This window comes from Cervus canadensis, chromosome 20 (genome assembly GCF_019320065.1).
Source record: "Cervus canadensis isolate Bull #8, Minnesota chromosome 20, ASM1932006v1, whole genome shotgun sequence".
Taxonomy (NCBI): domain Eukaryota; kingdom Metazoa; phylum Chordata; class Mammalia; order Artiodactyla; family Cervidae; genus Cervus; species Cervus canadensis.
In genome coordinates, this window is record NC_057405.1 from 28384591 (window position 1) to 28403370 (window position 18780).

Sequence of the window (18780 nt, forward strand, 5' to 3'; positions counted from 1 at the left end):
TAGGAAAAGGAGTACTTCAAGGCTGTATATTGTCACCCTGCTTATTTAACTTATATGCAGAGTACATCATGAGAAACACTGGGCTGGAAGAAGCACAAGCTGGAATCAAGATTGCCGGCAGAAATATCAATAACCTCAGATACGCAGGTAACACCACCCTTATGGCAGAAAGTGAAGAGGAACTAAAGAGCCTCTTGATGAAAGTGAAAGAGGAGAGTGAAAAAGTTGGCTTAAAGCTCAACATTCATAAAACTAAGATCATGGCATCTGGTCCCATCACTTCATGGAAAACAGATGGAGAGACAGTGGAAACAGTGTCAGACTTTATTTTTTGGGGCTCCAAAATCACTGCAGATGGTGATTGCAGCCATGAAATTAAAAGACACTTACTCCTTGGAAGGAAAGTTATGACTAACCTAGATAGCATATTAAAAAACAGAGACATTACTTTGTCAACAAAGGTCCATCTAGTCAAGGTTATGGTTTTTCCAGTGGTCATGTATGGATGAAGCTGAAACTCCAACACTTTGGCTACCTCATGCGAGGAGTTGACTCATAGGAAAAGACCGTGATGCTGGGAGGGATTGGGGGCAGGAGGAGAAGGGGACGACAGAGGATGAGATGGCTGGATGGCATCACTGACTCAATGGGCATGAGTTTGAGTAAACTCTGGGAGTTGGTGATGGACAGGGAGGCCTGGTGTGCTGCAATTCATGGGGTCGCAAAGAGTCAGACACGACTGAGCGACTGAACTGAACTGAACTGAAGGAGTTTGGGCTTCCCTCATAGCTCAGTTGGTAAAGAATCTGCCTGCAATGCAGGAGACCCGGGTTCAATTCCTGGGTTGGGAAGACCCCCTGGAGAAGGAAATGGCAACCTACTCCAGTATTCTTGCCTGGAAAATCCCATGGATAGAGGAGCCTGGCAGTACCATCCATGGGGTCGCAGGAGTCAGACACGATTTAGCGACTAAACCACCAAGGAGTTTGGACTTTACACCAAGGGTAGTAGAGTGCCACCACAAGAGTTTAAAGAGAGGAATACCTAACCAGGCTTTCATTTTATAAAATGTAAATCTGATGGTACTGTAGAGACTGGATTAGGAGCAGACAAGATTGCAGCCTGGGAAATTGGTTTGGCGACTAAAGCAGCATACAACACATGAACGGATGGTGGCCTGAACCAAGATAGTATTGCTAGGAAGAGGAAATGGATACACCAGACAGACAGGGCTGTTGTTTAGTCACCAAGTCAAGACTGACTCTTTGCGACCCTATGGTCTGTAGCCCACCAGACTCCTCTGTCAATGGGATTTTCCAGGCAACAATACTGGAGTGGGTTGCCATTTCCTTCCCCAGGGAATATTTCCCACCAGGGATCCAACCCTCCTCTCCTGTACAGGTGGATGGATTCTTTACCCTTGAGGCACCAGGCAAGCCAGAGAAATAGGGAGCTAGGAGCAAAGAGACAGTAAAGAATTGCAAGAGGAGGAGGAAGGGGAGGGAGAGGGTGAGGGAGAGAGAGAGAAAATCAAAAGTCACTACTCACAGTAAGTTGTGTGTATGGGCTTCTATTGGTCTGCTAAAGCCTTTTAATCTTAAATCCAAAATGAAGTCAAAGCAGTGAACTGAAACCATCCACTCCTCCTCCTTTTCTTTTTTCCAATTCGTTTTGAAATCTAATTAAGTTTTACCTCCTGGCAATCTGGAATTAAATTTCTGAGATTGCTGTCAATTATTTCCTTTCTTGGTTTCCTCTTCCTCTTTCTTACTTCCCTATTTTATTCTTAATATCTTATGTTTTAACTCTATGCTAAGATACCTCATCATAACTTAGCGTTCCCCCTAGAACTGCTGCTGCTGCTAAGTCACATCAGTCGTGTCCGATTCTGTGCGACCCCATAGACGAAGCCCACCAGGCTCCCCCGTCCCTGGGATTCTCCAGGCAAGAACACTGGAGTGGGTTGCGATGTCCTTCTCCAGTGCATGAAAGTGAAAAGTGAAAGTGAAGTCGCTCAGTTGTCTCCGACTCTTAGCGACCCCATGGACGGTAGCCCACCACGCTCCCCCATCCATGGGATTTTCCAGGCAAGAGTACTGGAGTGGGGTGCCATTGCCTTCTCTGCCTAGAACTGTGGAACATCTAAATAACTGAAACTTGTCCCCATCACAATCTTGTAGATTTCCCAAAGCTTTCCCAAACTAGTCCTTTATCAGAATCTTGTAGGTTTCCTGAAGATTTCCCCTTGCTACTTGGAATGTTTCCGGGTTATGTTCACAGGGTAATTCTCTGTTGTGAGTACGACTAACTTTTTTTCAGCGGAGACTTTCAGCATTATAGTCATCATTTCATTTTCCTAGAAAAAAAAGCTGCTTTTTGTCGTAAAGGCAAAACATATTTTCATCATATTAAACGTTGGAATATGACTCACAGGTATGTCACTTGCACAAACAGTAAAACAAACATTATATCTGGGTTCTATTCTGTGTATACGGCGGTGGCAGAAGGGCAGAAGAAATGCAAAATTTCCATCTCAGATCCCCGTTCCCAGAAGCAGAATAGCAAGTCTGCTGCACGGGGAGGTGACCACCCTCGTCCGGCAGCGCAGCCCGGGGCTACCGGCGAGTTCGCCTACCCCCCCGCCTCCGCCAGGCGGCCCGGCCCGCCCGCCCGCTCCACAACTCCGGGTCCTCGCCCCGTCCCCGAACGACTTTCTCCGTCCGGGAACTGATTCCTGCTGCGGCTAGACTGCACCGTCCCTGCACCCACAGTCCGCAGGGGGGCTCTGCAAGCGCCGGAAACAACAGCCCCGTGAACCAGGCAGTTTCGCGGGGGCAGGAACTAGGGCTCCCAGCCAGGCCAGGGGCGGCTCCTCCCGGAGTAGCCGAGCGCCCACCAGGTCCGGGAGGCTCGGCGCCGCGGGCTGCAGCGGAGGGGCGGGGCGGCCCCGCGCCGAGCGCGCCCTCTCCCGGCGCGCCCCCGCTCCCAGCGCGCGCGCCCCCTTCTCGGCGCGCGTCCCCCTCCCGGTGCGCACCCACCCCGCGCGCACCCTCCACCCGGCGCGCGCTCTCTCCCGGCGCGCGCCCCCTCCTCCAGGCGCGCGCGCCCCCCCTCCCGGCGCGCCCGCGCTCTGCCCGCCGGGCCCGCGGCCTCCCCGCCCCCTCGGGCGCTCCGTAGCCGTGACGTGCGCGCGGCGGGGCCGGGGACTCGGCAGGGCGCCGGCCGGCGGGTGGAGACGGACCCGGGATCTGTCCGAGCAGGAAGCGAGCCGGAGACCGGTCGCCGCCGCCGCCCCGTCCCGGTGCCGGCGCTCGCAGTGGCTGTCTCCGCGCCCTCGTCAGCCCCGCACCCCACCCTCCAGCCTCACCGGCGACAGGTAGCCCCGCCGCCGCGCACCTGCCCTCGCGTCCGCACCGGTGAGTGTCCGGGGCGCCCCCGTCTCGCCTTCTGCAGCCTAGCTGTCCGAGCCCGGCCTCTCTTCGAGGCCTCCGCCCGCCGCCCGGGGTCGACGAGCCCGCTCGGTTCTTGTCCCGAGGACGCCGGGGGTGAAGCAGGTGATGAGTGGGCCCTGGCGGCGGCGGTTCCCGGGAGCTCAGGGCTGGGTCTCATTTCCACAGGACAATGAGAGTCTCCTTTCATGGGTTTTTCATCACCAAGATACCTTTGTGTATCATCTTTGGCTCCCAGGTTGAAACAGAGCACTCAGGTGTCCAGCTTAGACCTGGACGCCCCGTGACAGTTTTCGCTTTCGTCCACGAGCTTAAAATTCAGTGCAGAAAGAATGCTTTTTGTTCTGGGATGTGAGAATCAGCTGCTATTACTATTAATTATATAGGAGCCCGGATTGGGACTATTTAAAGTTGCATTTTTAGTCTTTGGTTAGTCTAGTGTTTTGGGTATGTTAATTTATGTATCTGCTACTGAACAAGAGCTTTTCATATTTGTTATTTTCCAAAACTCTTTAAAACGATTAAAATTGCTCAAGCTCTGGGGTAAGGAAATAGTTTGATAGGGTTATTGTTACTAGAACATCCGTATCAGAAATATTTCCATACAGTTTTAGAAAAAGTGTTGTTTTATCTGGCGTGAAGTTTGTAGTGGAAGAATGCTTAAATCCTAATCTACAAATCTGAGGAGCTAGGAACTCTGCCCCAATTTAGTAGGCTGCTGTTCATGCTAAGTAAGTTTTCCTGTTTGTTGTGCTCTGACCATATAGATGCAATATAGCTAAATATTGTCAGGGTTTGAGAGTTTTAAAAAGTGTTATTTTTAAGATTTAGCTGAAGGCTGTTCACACTATAAAATGGGAATCTTGAACTTGGTCATGGTACAAAGGTTGGCAGCAAAAGGACGTTTCTCTACAGATTAACTAAACTTCTTAGATTCCTTGGCTTGTGGTTTGCCATTGGAAATTGTTTACTGAAAAAATTACCTTGGTGTCTTTTATTATTAATTTTAGTAACACCACAACTTGGTCTATACCCAGAGCTTGAAACAAAGCAACCTTTTGAAATAACTCATTGACTTTTAAATATCCAGCTCATTTAGAGTAATTTCAGTTGCACAGAATTACTTGCATAGTGGTAAACAAAAGTTATTTTAGTCTTATGCACATTTGCCCAGTTGCACTTGTATGTTCTGTGTGACATGCTATTTATTGTTGGCTTTTAAGTTACAGTTTAGTTTTTAAAAACTGACTTTAAGAGAGGCTAATGGAAGTGGTGAGCAACTTCAAGAAAAGATGATTAAAAACTCTCTATATAATATTTTAAACTATGTATAATATATATATTTTTCCATAGTGCCTGGAAACACGGACAAGAAAAATGTAATAAGCTAATGCAAAATTTAATGTAAATTCATGCAAAGTCTTAAAAATATAAGTCGTAACCCGTGGAGCTCATCTGAAATGGATTTTTTCCTCTGTTTATGTTTGTGTGATCAGCTTTTAAAATAACAGTGGCCAGGAAATCTGAGAGAAGCTGAAGGCCCTTTTCTCATCCTGTTGTGACTTTGCCTGGAGACTGTGGTAGATTATGTAGTCCATTGTTTAGATAACCCGGCTATCTACGGGTTCTAAAATATAACTTTCTTTTTTTTTTCATTAATTAATTTTTATTGCAGTATAATTGCTTACAGTGTTGTGTTACCTTCTACTGTACAGCAAAGTGAATCAGGCATACATATACATATACCCCTTCTTTTTTGGATTTTCCTTCCCGTTTAGGACATCACAGTGCATTACGGAGAGTTCCCTGTTCTATACAGTATGTTCCCATCAGTTGTTTGTTTTATACGTGGTATCAATTGTGTAGATGTGTCCATCCCAATCTCCCAATAAAACGCAGCTTTTTAAATAAAATTTTAAAGAAATGACCGTGAGGTTTGAATAAATGAAAGCACACCAGACGTTTTTTTTTTAAAGAAAACCTTACAGTCTGCTGATAATTGAAGTACCATATCTGTTATGTCAAATGGCAATTTTACAAAGATATTTAAACTTTGTGAATTTTTTATTTCTATATATTAAAACATTTTAAGTAAAAGATTGAAAAAAAGTATGACAGCTGTAATAAATTCCATACAGTTTATCTGTGATCCTTAGGAGATATTTTGTATTAGTGTAATTGGTGACTGGCCCTTTAGTAGGATAAAATTGTCATTTATTAAGCATCTGTCATGAGCAGAACACTGAGGAACTTGATCTACAAAATAATTTTCAAGGTTGGTGGTCTTGTGTGTGTGTGTGTGCTCAGTCATGTCCGACTCTTTGTGACCCTATGGACTGTAGCCCGCCAGGCTCCTCTGTCCATGGAATATTCCATGCAAGAATAATGGAGCAGGTTGCCACTTCCTACTCCAGGGGATCTTCCTGACTCAGGGATCGAACCTGTGTCTCTTGAGTCTCCTGCATTGGCAGGCAGATTCTTTTTTTTTTTTTTTCAGGCAGATTCTTTACACTAGCACCACCTGTCCTAAATTGTCCCTTGCGAACATTTAGTCTCAGAGATTAAGTATTTGCTCATGTTTTTGAGGTCCTGTCATTCCTGGGAGAGTCTGGATTCACACTCAAGACCTCCAACCATGAAAGCTCAGTCCTTTCCACCAGAGCGGGTGCATTTGGTAGACTTCTGGTAAACCCACAGAACTGGTATTGTGCTAAAGAATGTAACTGCAGGTTTGAAGGAGGTACAGAGGAGTGATGTTGAGAAAGACTGGACATGGGACAGTGGAACTAATTTTGAATTCTGTTTCTTCATTTTTAGGTGGACATTCTTAAACAGTGATATGATGTTGCTTTATCATTTTGGGGGTAAATTCCAGAATATTACACGTATTGTGCACTTTTAATTTTGGTGGGTTATAGGAACTAGAATCAGACTGTAATGTAGCACTGGTTTTCATTGTAGCTAAAATGAATAGCATAATTTTCTTGGTGAGGATAGAACTTAAAAATGAGGTAGACTATTGCCCATAAATACAGTAGTTGCCTTTTAAATAATACATAATTAACTGTGTAATACGAAGGGGGGAAATGGTTTTTAGATCATGATTAAATGGTGACCTGTTTGATTAGAACAGCTTTTTTAACGGCCTGTGTTTATTTCAGGAATGTCCCTTGAGCTATAATAGACATAAAGAACAAAAATGAGCACACCAAGTCCACCTCCTGTAACAAATGAGTCATTCCGGCAGTAGAATGTGGTTCAGTAAATAAGCAGAAAAATGGTAGGAAGGCGGAGTTGGGTGACTTCTGTTATAGGTGTTTTAAACTGCGGGGAATTTTGCATCTGGAAGATAATTCATATTCAACTGTAAATACAACACCATCATCCAAGGGCTAAGTGTAAATTATTAATGGATGATCTGTAACACATCTGCTTGTGTGTGTGTGTGTGTGTGTGTGTGTGTGTGTGTGTATAATCAAGAACTAACTAAAGCTTAATAAGCTAATTCTGTTTTTGAGGGATATATAATATTAAGAGGAACCAGGACGGTCTGCATTTAAAATAGTTACACTTTTATTTGACACATTTAGTGGACTGTTAATAATCTTAAAATGTAACTATTAGGATATCTTCCTAATTATGGTGTTCAGAGATGATTTTTTTTTTAATGACACAGTGGTTTGAGAAACGACCACAAGTCAGCAAGAGTTCTCCCTGTGAGTACTGAAGTGTGGGAAGTCAAACCGGAAGAACAGATCCGGCTAGAAGCCTTGCTAGTTTCAGAGAGAGGGGGAAGTCCTTTTGTGTTCACAGAGCAGGTCTCCAGTGAAACCAAAATACCTAGGCACGTTCCTCGAGTGATATTCACATGCCTGCCGAGTGACGTGCACGAAGCCAGGCGGCGCTCCCCGCGGAACCACAGGCATCGCCCATGTAGGTTCCGGCACTTATTCTTTTATTGGAAGGGAACCTGCTGCTTAACCTTTACATGGTAAGGTGTTCCATATCGCAGATTTGAAATACTTCTGTTCTGTATGGATGAGCACCTTTTACAACCAGTATTTACTGAGGGTCCATTGTGTCTGAAATACAGCTGTTAATGGACACTGGTTCTTCCCTGTTCTGCAGATCTTTGGATTTAGGGTACAGAAAGCGTGGCGCAGGTGCGAAAAGAAAGATAAACAGACGCATCCGTTTAAAACCTCCTGAAGACTTATGTCAGAAGTGAACACCTTACACGTGCGGCGCTTTGCTGTTTTGGAATTTGTTTATGTACATTTGTTCCTAGAGCAACTTGATTAAGTAGATGTGATAAATTTATTCCTTATCTGTAGATGGGAAAATGGAGACCCCCCCAAAAAAAAGTATTGGGTTGGTCAAAACGTTCATTCTGGTATTTCCTACCGTCTTATGGGAAAACCTGAACAAACGCAATGGCCACTGCAGTACTTTGTTCATGGTCACGTGGGAGATTGCTGAGGAGCGTCCCTGAGAATTGGACCTTCTACCCGCATGTTCCCATAGATCCGCCCTCCTCCAGGTCTCCTAGCTCTTTGTTGTTAGTCGGGGTTAACCTTTCATCAGTTACTTCAGTCGCTCAGTCGTGCATGACTCTTTGCGGCCCCATGGACTGTAGCGCGCCAGGCTTCCGTGTCCATGCCTAACTCCTGGAGTTTATCAAACCCATGTCCATGGAGTCAGTGATGCCAGCCAACCATCTCATCCTCTGTTGTCCCCTTCTCTTCCTGCTTTCAGTCTTTTCCAGCATCAGGGTCTTTTCCAAGGAGTCAGTTCTTCGCATCAACCTCTCAGCAGTGACTTATTTCATTTTATGGGTTTAAGTCAGATGGGTCAGAAAATTTTGGATAATCAGGGTCACTAAAGTGATGATTATTAAATATGTAGTTACTATTGTTTTTCCTTTCTCTTTTTTTAAATGTAAGGTGGAAGATGAGCATGATGCATTATTATGGAACTACTCTTAACATTTTCAGTAGATGAATGGAGTCAGTGTTGGTAATTAACTTTTCTAGTTGTAGAATTTTTAAGAGAAAACCACAATTAGTTTTAAAAAAGGAGAAAAGTATTCTGGGGGAATTTTGAAAATAAATTTTATGACTTGGCACATTGGTATTGATCTGATGGTTATCTTGCTTTTATAAAGACTCAGTAATGAGCTGTAAGGTGTGACTGTGTTGGTATCTATATGCCTTCATTCATTCCACAGATACTTGAGTGTCTGTCACGTGGAGGCGCTGTTCTAAGGGTCCATGATAAGGTGATAAATTAAAACCAAGTCCTTGTACTGAGTGACGTTTTATTATTGTTTTGAATCGAGTTAATTATAGACTCTTCATTCTAGTATGTGATTAACAGGGCTGACCCTAAGGTTGGGAAATAGTTGTCAAAGTGGTGCAATTTGAGGGCAACTGAAAGCCTCATTTGCTCTAAAATATTCTATTCCTGGCCTTCAGTCCACTGAGTCACAGCCCTGTTACCAGTCGACTCCTGACAAACACTAACATGTTCCACCTTTTATCACAGTTTCAGGAAACCAGGCTGAGAGAAGAGTAGAGAGAGGAGAGAGGGCTGGCGAAGTGTAATTTTAACAGCGGCTGTTTACTGCGCGCGCGCCGTGTGTCGGGTACTGTGTCAGCCGAGTGCTGTATGCACCTCAGCTCGGTCAATCACTGTGTCACTGCAGTGCCCTTGGCATTGTGACTCTTGGGTCTTGGGAAACAGAGACACCGGCGTGTGAAACTCGCTCGAGCTCCCAGCCGATGCTGGGCGAAGCCGGGGCAGTCTGTGGTCGCAGACGCGCACGTGGAGAGAGTGCCCCCCGCAAGTCATGGCACAGCGGGCCGGGGGAGGGCTTGGTGAGTGAGGGGTGGGCGCGGAGGGCCAGGAGAGCTTGTTGGGCGAGTGGGGGGAGTTGTGGGGGGCAGGGACAAGGTGGGTCGTTCTTGTTTGCCTAACTGCTAACCCTGACCCTCTTTATTCCAGCCCCCAGGCCCCAGAGTTGCATTTGAGAAAAGGGCTTGCTTGTCCAGCTCCGAAGGGGGAAGGCAGGCAGAGGGGAGGGCATCCCGGTTTTGCTCTTATTACCAGGGTCACACGGCTTAGCTTCTCTGGGCTGCAGTTTGTCAGATGGAGGCTACAGTATTACCTGCCTGGTGTGGCTTTCGTGAGGACTGGATTAGACACTAATACAGGGAAAGCACATGGCTAGGGTACAGTATTATTGTTACTACATTGGGGTTTTCCCCATGTTTAACGTGGAATGTTCATCCAAAAGGAAAAACAAGCTATGTATTGGAGATTCACGTGAAATCTTGAAGGGTTGACCTGTTTTAAGTAGTACTTAAAAACAGGTGCACACCACAATTATCTGGGGGACTAGTAAAAAGACATCAGAGAGATGTGGGTGGGGTGTGGGCAATGGCATTTTAATAAGCTTCTCAGTTGATTTATTTGTGCACCAAAATTTGAGAACCACTGGTTGACACCTTTTCTTCATCCTCTGCTTTGGGAGGGTGTTGGCAATAACACCAAAACATTGCTTGGATTAACCAGGCAGCATGTGGTAGAAGGAAGTGAAATATCGGTTACCAGAATCTCTCCATGATTGTTTTTTTCATTTAAGCTTATTTGAAGCTCACAGCATTTATCTTGAGAGGACAATGCAGTGTTCAATTTCACATTTTAATTGTGGAGAGTATTTCAACTTGTTAACCAGCTTCATTTGGAAGGGAGAGGTCATGTTTAATTTGTAAATGACTATACAAATAGCAGAGCAGCTTCCCAGATGGAGCTGGTGGTGGAGAACCCACCCGCCAGTGTGGGAGCCATAAGATACTCGGGTTCGATCCCTGGGTCGGGAAGGTCCCCTGGAGAAGGAAATGGCAGCCCACTCCAGTCTTCTTGCCTGGAGAATCGCATGGACAGAGGAGCCTGGTGGGCTGCAGTCCTTGGGGCCACAAAGAGTCTGACATGACTGAGCGTGCATGCGCGCGCACGCATACACACACACACACACACACACACACACAGCAGTATTATATAAATAATCCTCATTTAAATCTTAAGACCTTTTAAAACTTTTTAGCTGGATTTTTTTCAATAATGCACTGTTTCTGAATAAGCAGTCTTGGCTTGCTAGCCACAGCAGGTCAGGTCCCAGCAGAGGAGACTGCATCCTGGATGGCACAGGTGAAGGGACCGCAGGGGTTAGAAGCAAACATGGGGGGGGGGTGCCCAGGGGAGAGCAGTGGTGAGACGCCCTCAGTTCTCCAGAGATCCTGGGAGGAGAGAGCTGGCCTCGAGGAGGAGGGCGGGTAGGAGCCCAGGCTGCAAGGCGGGGAGCGGGGAGGTTCCCCGGGCTCTCGACATCCTCTGTCTCCTGGGTCTTGGCCCGTGGCTTCTGTTGCCAGGCAGCTGGGGAGACCAGTTAGCCTGGCTCTGGGTAGGGAGCCTTGGGCAGGAGTGGAGCAGAGGAGGGAAGGGGTGCAGTGGAGCAAGTGAATAACTCAGGCATTGATTTGGAAACTTTGGGATTCTGTTGCATTGCCTTGGTGCGTTTTAAATGATTTGTAGCTTTGTGATTGTCTGCAAAGTGCTTGAGACTGCCTGTCTTTTACATGCTTTTAGAAAATACTTTCTCATTTAATCAAACAATTAGGAAATGTGATGACCCGTATAGCCTGATGAAAAACATAATCTAGGTAGGTTAACATAAAGCACTTTTATTCATGTGTTGTTATGCCTTAATAAGTCTTTCTGAAATTCTCTTCATTGGGTAGTCTTGGTTTGATAGACTAAATGTTTTTCATTTAAAAAATCTTTTACTGATTAAGTTTAAAATATTTTGGCAAGAAAAGTCCTTTGCCTTCTGGAATTTATACTTCCTATTAACTTGGACTGATAGCAGGAACACCAGAATACGGTTCATAGAAGTAGGACTATTATGAAATAATTGTTCTTCTTCCCCAAGTCCTTTTAAAGACACATTAAATTTCTGTATGAAGCTGTCACAGTGTACTGTTATAGAGCTGCCTTCTGCTAATGCCAACTTTACCTAGTTAATCTGAATTCTGGCTAAAAGTTTAAACCTGTGCTCTTCACTTTGGATAGATTCCTGAAGATTACTAAAGAAAAAGATTTCTTGCCTTAAAGAGATGGCATGAAGGTCACTAGCTTATGAGCATTACTTGAGGCAAGGCAATTAGAATAATTTATATTTCCCCTCTTATGGGTTCCAGCGGAAGGAGTTCAAGATTTTATTCAGATTAAGCAGCAGCTAGACTGGGTCTTATTCACAGCTTCCAAAAAAAGAGCAAATTAATCAGTAACCAACACCTGGGTATGAGACTTTAACATACAAATAAAGGGTACGTCTATGTAAAGGTTGTAATTCGGGGGCTTGGGGGGAACAAATAAGTTTCTCAGCTTGTTTTTAAAAGAGTATGGTGAAAAAAATAAACAGGTTTGGGGTAAACAAAATCACACCTGTGCTTGGAAATCATATATTTAGTTTTTTTTTTTTTTCCTGTAGGTGAGCCTTTTTCTGAAAGGAGCAAGTTCAAACTTTTGTGAAATCTTCTGAAAGCACACTGTTTATTTTGATTTGATGCTGATAGAATTAGTATCCCGCAGGAAAGGATTGAGGCTGTCGGCTTTTCCTTGTTATGCTCTTTGAATTTCCTTGATTTGAGGATTGAGTTATTCCAGAGAGAACTTTTCTCCCTTTCCTTGTTATTTTTTTTCTAAAATTAGATGAAACAGCTGTGTTTTGGTTTGTGGGCATGATTTGCTGTCTGTTATCCTTTCGGTATTTTGGGGAAGAACAAAGTATGCATGTGTGTGTGTTTCGAGAGGGAATGAATTACTTTCTCTGTGTTTCTGGTCTGTCATTACTGAGTTGAAGATGAGAAGAGCAAGATGATTTATGTATCTGTTGTGCTTGAGGTTGCAAACAGAACTGTGGCTTGTGTTGGCTATTGAGATGATGGAGAAAACTATTTTAAAGTGTAAAATTAGTTGTCTTGTACCCACCTGCTAATGAGGAGACTCGGGTTTGGTTCCTGGATCGGGAAGATCCCCTGGAGAAGGAAATGGCAACTTGCTCCAGTATTGTTGCCTGGAAAATTCCACGGACAGAGAAGAAAGATTTTCTATCAGATGTGGTGGGGAGGGGGAGGGGAGGAAGAGAATTGAATGAATTTGAGCGTATGACCAGATTCCCTTCAGATGGTTTTTTGGCCAACCCAGTAGAAGTCAGGGAATAAAATTTCAGTCAGAATTTTGTATTTTATAGAGATAGATTCTACTGATGAGTTTACTTTTGAAGAGGGGGGGTGTGCAGCATAAATTAGGAGTTTATAAGCCAGTTGTTTGCTGTGATGATTTTCACGAGTTATTAGCATAAATGGAGATAGCTTGACAGCTGCATGGAATGTTAGCGTGTCAGAAAGTGGGCTGTTGTTTATTAACAGTGTGCCTCTGGAAGTGGCCCAGAATCTCACGCACTTTGGTCCTATTCTCTGCGATCCTGCTGTTTGGCAGCAACACTGACCTAGACTATTTTGGGGACCTACAGACACCCGAGTACTTCAGCATGCTTGAACAGTGAAAGACAGCAGTGTCTCGCGATGATGATTGAAGGAGCGGGCCCAGTACAATTCTGACAGTTCCCGAGCGCCAGTGACGTGCCACCACGTTCGGTGCCCTGTAGTCCTGTCCTCATGAGTTCTAACGTGGACCCTGTGGGGCGGCTCACCTCCTTTTGCAGCTGAGAAAACTGAGGTCTAGCAGCTTGTCTAGGTGACACCGTAATGGGGGCAGGGCTGAAGGTGTCTTCAGGTGGTCTGGATCCAGAGCCTCTGTCCCGTTTAGAATGTTAGGTTTCCTCTTTCGTGTGTTCTTTTAAAGACTTGAAGCTTTGAGGATTAAGCCGATGTGTCCTTCTCTGTCGAAACGAGGGTGATAACGTCCTGACCCTCAGGAGGCAGTGGTGTGGTTTGAGGTTTCTTGGCCAGGGCGATAGGTCCTCTGCGATGCACTTGGGTGTCCCCAGCCGCTAATTCCTACTGTTTGCAGGGCCCCAGCCTCTCCTCGGACTGATGAGAGGGGAGACCTTGTGGACATGTAGAGGCTAAACCATTTGAGATGACTGGATGGTAGTGGTTTTAAATTCCTTAACCACTACCACTTTCACTTACCTTATTAATTTGCTTTAAGCCAATGTATTGCTGTCAAGTTTTGTATAAGTTAAATAACTAAATTGTAATTTTTTGTTATCCTTGGCAAGCTGCTTGTTTAAAGGATCCCAATAAGTGACTACTTTTGTAAAGGGAAGAATCTTTTTGTAAAACAAATGATTGTTTTCTAGATTATACTAATAAGTCTGGGTCTTTCACATATGACCTTTGTATAAACACAGACCAGGCTAAACACACATTTCATATGAATATGCCTAAATTGAGGTTGACTTCATACTGTGCTTGATACTATTAATAAAAAGGGATTGAGAAAATGGGTTCATTAAATGCTGTTTGTTGTATTTGTACTAAAATGTACTTTAGTAGGCTTATCTAGATGAAGAATAATGTTCTTTTAAGCAGTAGGTTGAGGTTAAATATACAGCACAACAGTAAATTCTTTTTGTGTCCTAAAAATTTATTAGGTAAATGTTAGTGTTCTGTTTAAATGCCAAAGTAAGTGTTTTACATGAGGCTGAAATACATTCTCTAAAAATAACAGATAAAGTTTAGAGTGAGAGTTTATGAAACAGTTGTTGTGGTTGAAAAGCAGACAAGCTGTTGTTTGAAACACACAATTTCACGTTGTCCTGAGTAAAATATTAATTTCCTGTACCTAATACCTCGCTAATGAGGCCGTGAACCCAGTTCCATTGTAATCTGTGTTCTCTCCATGAACACTCAACAGAGACTACTCTGTAACCTCCTCATTAATAGAGCCAGTGGCCTCGTTTAGGTCGTTCTTCTATTCCAGCCTCTTCAGCTACTGACTGACTGGTCTTCCTTGAACTCTTCCTCCTCAGCGCCTGTGGTCTACTCTCCCAGACCCCCAATGTTTGCGGTCCGGCTTTCGCTGCTTGATTTTCTCCGCCCGTGCCTTTACTGTTCACGTCTCATGAAATCCTGTGCTTGGCACTTGGCTCTGCCCGCTCTGTTCGTGTTTTGATAATTATATCAGCTCTTACTTCATGCCGCTTTCCCCTCAGATTGCCTTCTGTGTTACCTAGAGCAGCGTTTCCAAACTGATGCTCCACAGACATCTTCATGAACTATAGACGGTCCCTGAAGGTATCCTCTTCACAGACACCTTCCCATTTCACACACTTCCTCCCGGCCGCCTCCAGGCAGAAGCTGCCTTTCCCCCGTTTGGCTATGCTCCCCTCCCTACCCTGATGGTCCACGCTCGGGACTTCACCCGCCTTTCCTCGCGTCACTCGTCCTGCTCTGTGAAGGCCGGCCGTGGCTTTCCTGCGCCCCTGCCCGGCTCCCGGCGTTGGCCTTTGCCCTCCGCGTAAGGGCTGCCGGTGCATTGCCTTGGAGTTCTGTTTCAGAGTAGAAATCTGACTGTAGTAATCTCTTCCTCAGTGAGAGTCCCTGTTTTCCCCTTTAGTACAGTGGCAAGTCCAGACGTTTACTGTGGGGTTTGACACTCTTTGTGGACTGATCTCTTGGCCCACTTTTCACCTGAGCTCTCGTCACGCTTTGGCCATTGTCCTGAGCCCTGGCCCTGTTGACCTGTTCCCCAGACACATCCCGGTTCTCACGTCTCCCTACTCCAGTTCAACCAGGCCTTTGTCTGGAATACTCTCCTTTAGTCAGGTTTACCCATCTCTCAGAACCTGCTTGAATTAAATCTTTGACAGTAGCTTTCCCCAGTTTACTGTTCTGGAAGCGTGCCTGTATTATAGTATTCATCACTGGTTATGTAATATACGTGTATCTTCTTTCACGCGCCACTGCTCTTCCTAGATGCTGAATGATTCAAGTGTGTGAACTGCCAGCAAATGATTTGGTGAGGTTTTATTTAGATCAGCAGATCTTGGGTCTTAGGACTCCTTTATACTCTTTAATTATTGAGGACTCTGTAAAGATTTTGCTTATCTGTTTAGTTATATTTATTGATATTTACTAGAAGTTTTAAAAATATTTAACCTATTTAAAAATAAAAATGCATAGCAGAAAAGACATGTTTTATGAAAAACAGTTATTTTCCAAAACACCAATTAGTGAAAAGAATGTCACTGTTTTACACTTTTGTAAAGCTCCTTAATGTCTGACAATAGAAGATAGCTTGATTGTCATATCTGCTCATGATTCAGTTTGTTGTGTTATTTTACTTTATTTTTTTTTTTGGTTGAACTGTGGATGAAGAAAATCTGGCATCCTACAGATACCTTACTGGGGAAGGAAGTATTTATTTGACCTTTTCAGTTAATTGTGTGTATGCTTCAGACATTCATCACAACTAAACAAATGGTAGTTTCTTAAAGTCCCAAGTGGAATTTTAAACCATATCAGTAATTTTTTTGTATCCTGTTACATTAAAATTTGTTATTCAGTTTTGCATTTTAAATGGGTCTTCTCCTCGTACATAATTTCATAATATGATGTAATGGTCATTTGGAACATACTATGTCTCTGAGTTATGCAGACCTTCAAAATATATGTAATCTCATCAGAAAACTCTATACTTGTACAGTATAAATTGTTTTATGTTCAAGGCGACAGATGCAGGTTTTCCCAGATTCTGCTTTCATTTGAATTTTATCATCATTAACGAACACTGTCAGTTGCTTTCCTTGATGTGACAGGCTTCATTCAGAATAACAAAACTTGTTTACCAAAAACTCAAGTTTGAGTTTGTTAGTCAAGGTTTGTTGTAACTAACCAAGGTTTGTTAGTCATTCTTTCCAGTGAAAATAGTGTTTTGTGAAAAAACATCAGTTTCTGAAAATGATAACTCAAACATTCTCATGAATGTTTTCCTTGGGGCAACATCATACTTTGTTTTACAGTGGAAGTAATTTATGCACAATCCCCATTTATATGACAGATTTATATTTGAGGATCAAAATGTAATGAAGTTGGGGCTTCCCTGCTGGCTCAGTGGTAAAGAATCTACCTGGAAATGTAGGAGATGAAGGTTTGATCCCTGGGTTGGGAAGCTTCCCTGGAGAAAGAGATGGCAACACTCTCCAGTATTCTTGCCTGGAGAATCCCGTGGACAGAGGATCCCGGCAGGCTACAGTCCATGGGGTCACAAAAGAGTCAGAGTGACTCAACAACAACAACAACAACATTGGAGGTATTTATTTTTATTGAAATATAGTTGATTTACAATATTGTACTACTGTTGTACAGCAAAGTGGTTCAGCTATATACACACACACACACATACATATGTTCCTTTTTTATATTCTTTTCCATTGTGGTTTATCATAAGATGCTGAATGTAGCTCCCGGTGCTGCAGTAGGACCTTGTTCATCCATTCTGTATATGAAAGCTTGTATCCGCTAACCCCAGCCTCCCTTCCACCCCTCCCCCAGCTCCCTCCCCCCTGGCAACCACCTGTCTCCTGTGTGTCTGTGAATCTGTTTCACAGATGGGTTAATTCGCGTCATATTTTAGATTCCACATGCTAGTGATGTCCTGTGGTATTTGTTTCTGTCTTTCTGACTTACTTCCTTGGTATGATAATCTCTAGTTTCACATCAGAGGTACTCTTAACATGAGGCAGCCTCCTTTTTACTGTGGCAGCCGTGACCATTGGTACGGTTTGGTTCCCCTGCCTTGACTCTAGCTAAAGTGGTAGAAGTTTTACCCATCATTGGTTCTGCATTATTAGGGCAAATGCCTTAGTATCACTTTGAAAATTGTTTTGCTGTGTTGACTCTCTGCGAGGGTCTCAGAGCCTCCAGGGGTCCTTTGGCCACACTTGGAGAACTGCTGGTCTAGATCATTGTCCACTGGGTTTGTGTGTTCATGTTTTCTGTAGACCTGACATGGAGATGCCTGGAGAGTTAGAATTAGACATTACCCTCAAGTTAATTTAATTCAGACTGCTTATCAAGAAGTTGAGGAATTGCAGCACTATTCACAGTAGCTAGGACGTGGAAGAAATGAAAGAAAAACATAAAACACACAAATTTCTGCTCCATCAGCTTCTCAAATCCTCACTTGTTTACCAATCCCCAAGATGAAAACTACTTTTCTAAAAAGCTATTCAGCCACCAACAATGATGTTATTAATAGGAATATGGATCAGTTTCACAAAAAAGCCAATGAATGCCATTATAGCGAATCCTATTGCTGTTGTCATAGCAATCTTCTGGAATTCTTTTCTATCAGGTTTGGTGCATCTTTTAACCAGCCGAATTGAGTCTTTCACAAACTGCCGACTTGGCTCAACGAACTGTATTACCTGATCCGTGATATCTGCTCTGCGTCTGCTCACCAGCCAGACACGTAGTACAAGAGCCGACAGGCAGATGTCCACTGTCTCTGCTTTTTAATATGCTGTCTAGGTTGGTCATAACTTTCCTTCCAAGGAGAAAGCGTCTTTTTATTTCATGGCTGCAATCACTATCTGCAGTGATTTTGGAGCCCAGAAAAATAAAGTCAGCCACTGTTGCCACTGTTTCCCCATCTATCTGCCATGAAGTGATAGGACCAGATGCCATGATCTTAGTTTTCTGAATGTTGAGCTGTAAGCCGACTTTTTCACTCTCCTCTTTCACTTTCATCAAGAGGCTCTTTAGTTCTTCTTCACTTTCTGCCAAAAGGATGGTGCCATCTGCATATCTGAGGTTATTGGTATTTCTCCCGGCAATCTTGATTCCAGCTTGTGCTTCCTCCAGCCCAGCGTTTCTCATGATGTACTCTGCATATAAGTTAAATAAGCATGGTGACAATATACAGCCTTGACGTACTCCTTTTCCTATTTGGAACCAGTCTGTTGTTCCACGTCCAGTTCTAACTGTTGCTTCCTGACCTGCATACAGGTTTCTCAAGAGGCAGGTCAGGTGGTCTGGTATTCCCATCTTTAGTAAAAATGAGTATCATCAGCTTAACATTTGAGATAGTGCTGCTGCTGCTGCTAAGTCGAGTCAGTCCTGTCTGACTCTGTGCGACCCCATAGACGGCAGCCCACCAGGCTCCCCTGTCCCTGGGATTCTCCAGGCAAGAGCACTGGAGTGGGTTGCCATTTCCTTCTCCAATGCACGAGGGTGAAAAGTGAAAGTGAAGTCACTCCGTCATGTCCAACTCTTAGCAACCCCACGGACTGTAGCACATC

General features: G+C 44.1%; 1 protein-coding gene across 5 annotated transcripts in view; it reads left to right on the forward strand.

The window, feature by feature from the left end:
- The first annotated feature begins 3165 nt into the window (after nucleotides 1-3165).
- Nucleotides 3166-18780, forward strand: part of MYO6 (myosin VI) — a 156543-nt gene continuing 140928 nt past the window's right edge. Inside the window, exon 1 of one of the 5 annotated variants that reach the window (XM_043438982.1) lies at nucleotides 3166-3416. The gene's annotated coding sequence lies outside the window, so the exon portion shown is untranslated. Of the gene's footprint in view, nucleotides 3417-3436; nucleotides 3555-18780 lie in introns of those variants that run through there. The other 4 variants (XM_043438984.1, XM_043438985.1, XM_043438986.1 and 1 more) reach the window with 4 other exon arrangements.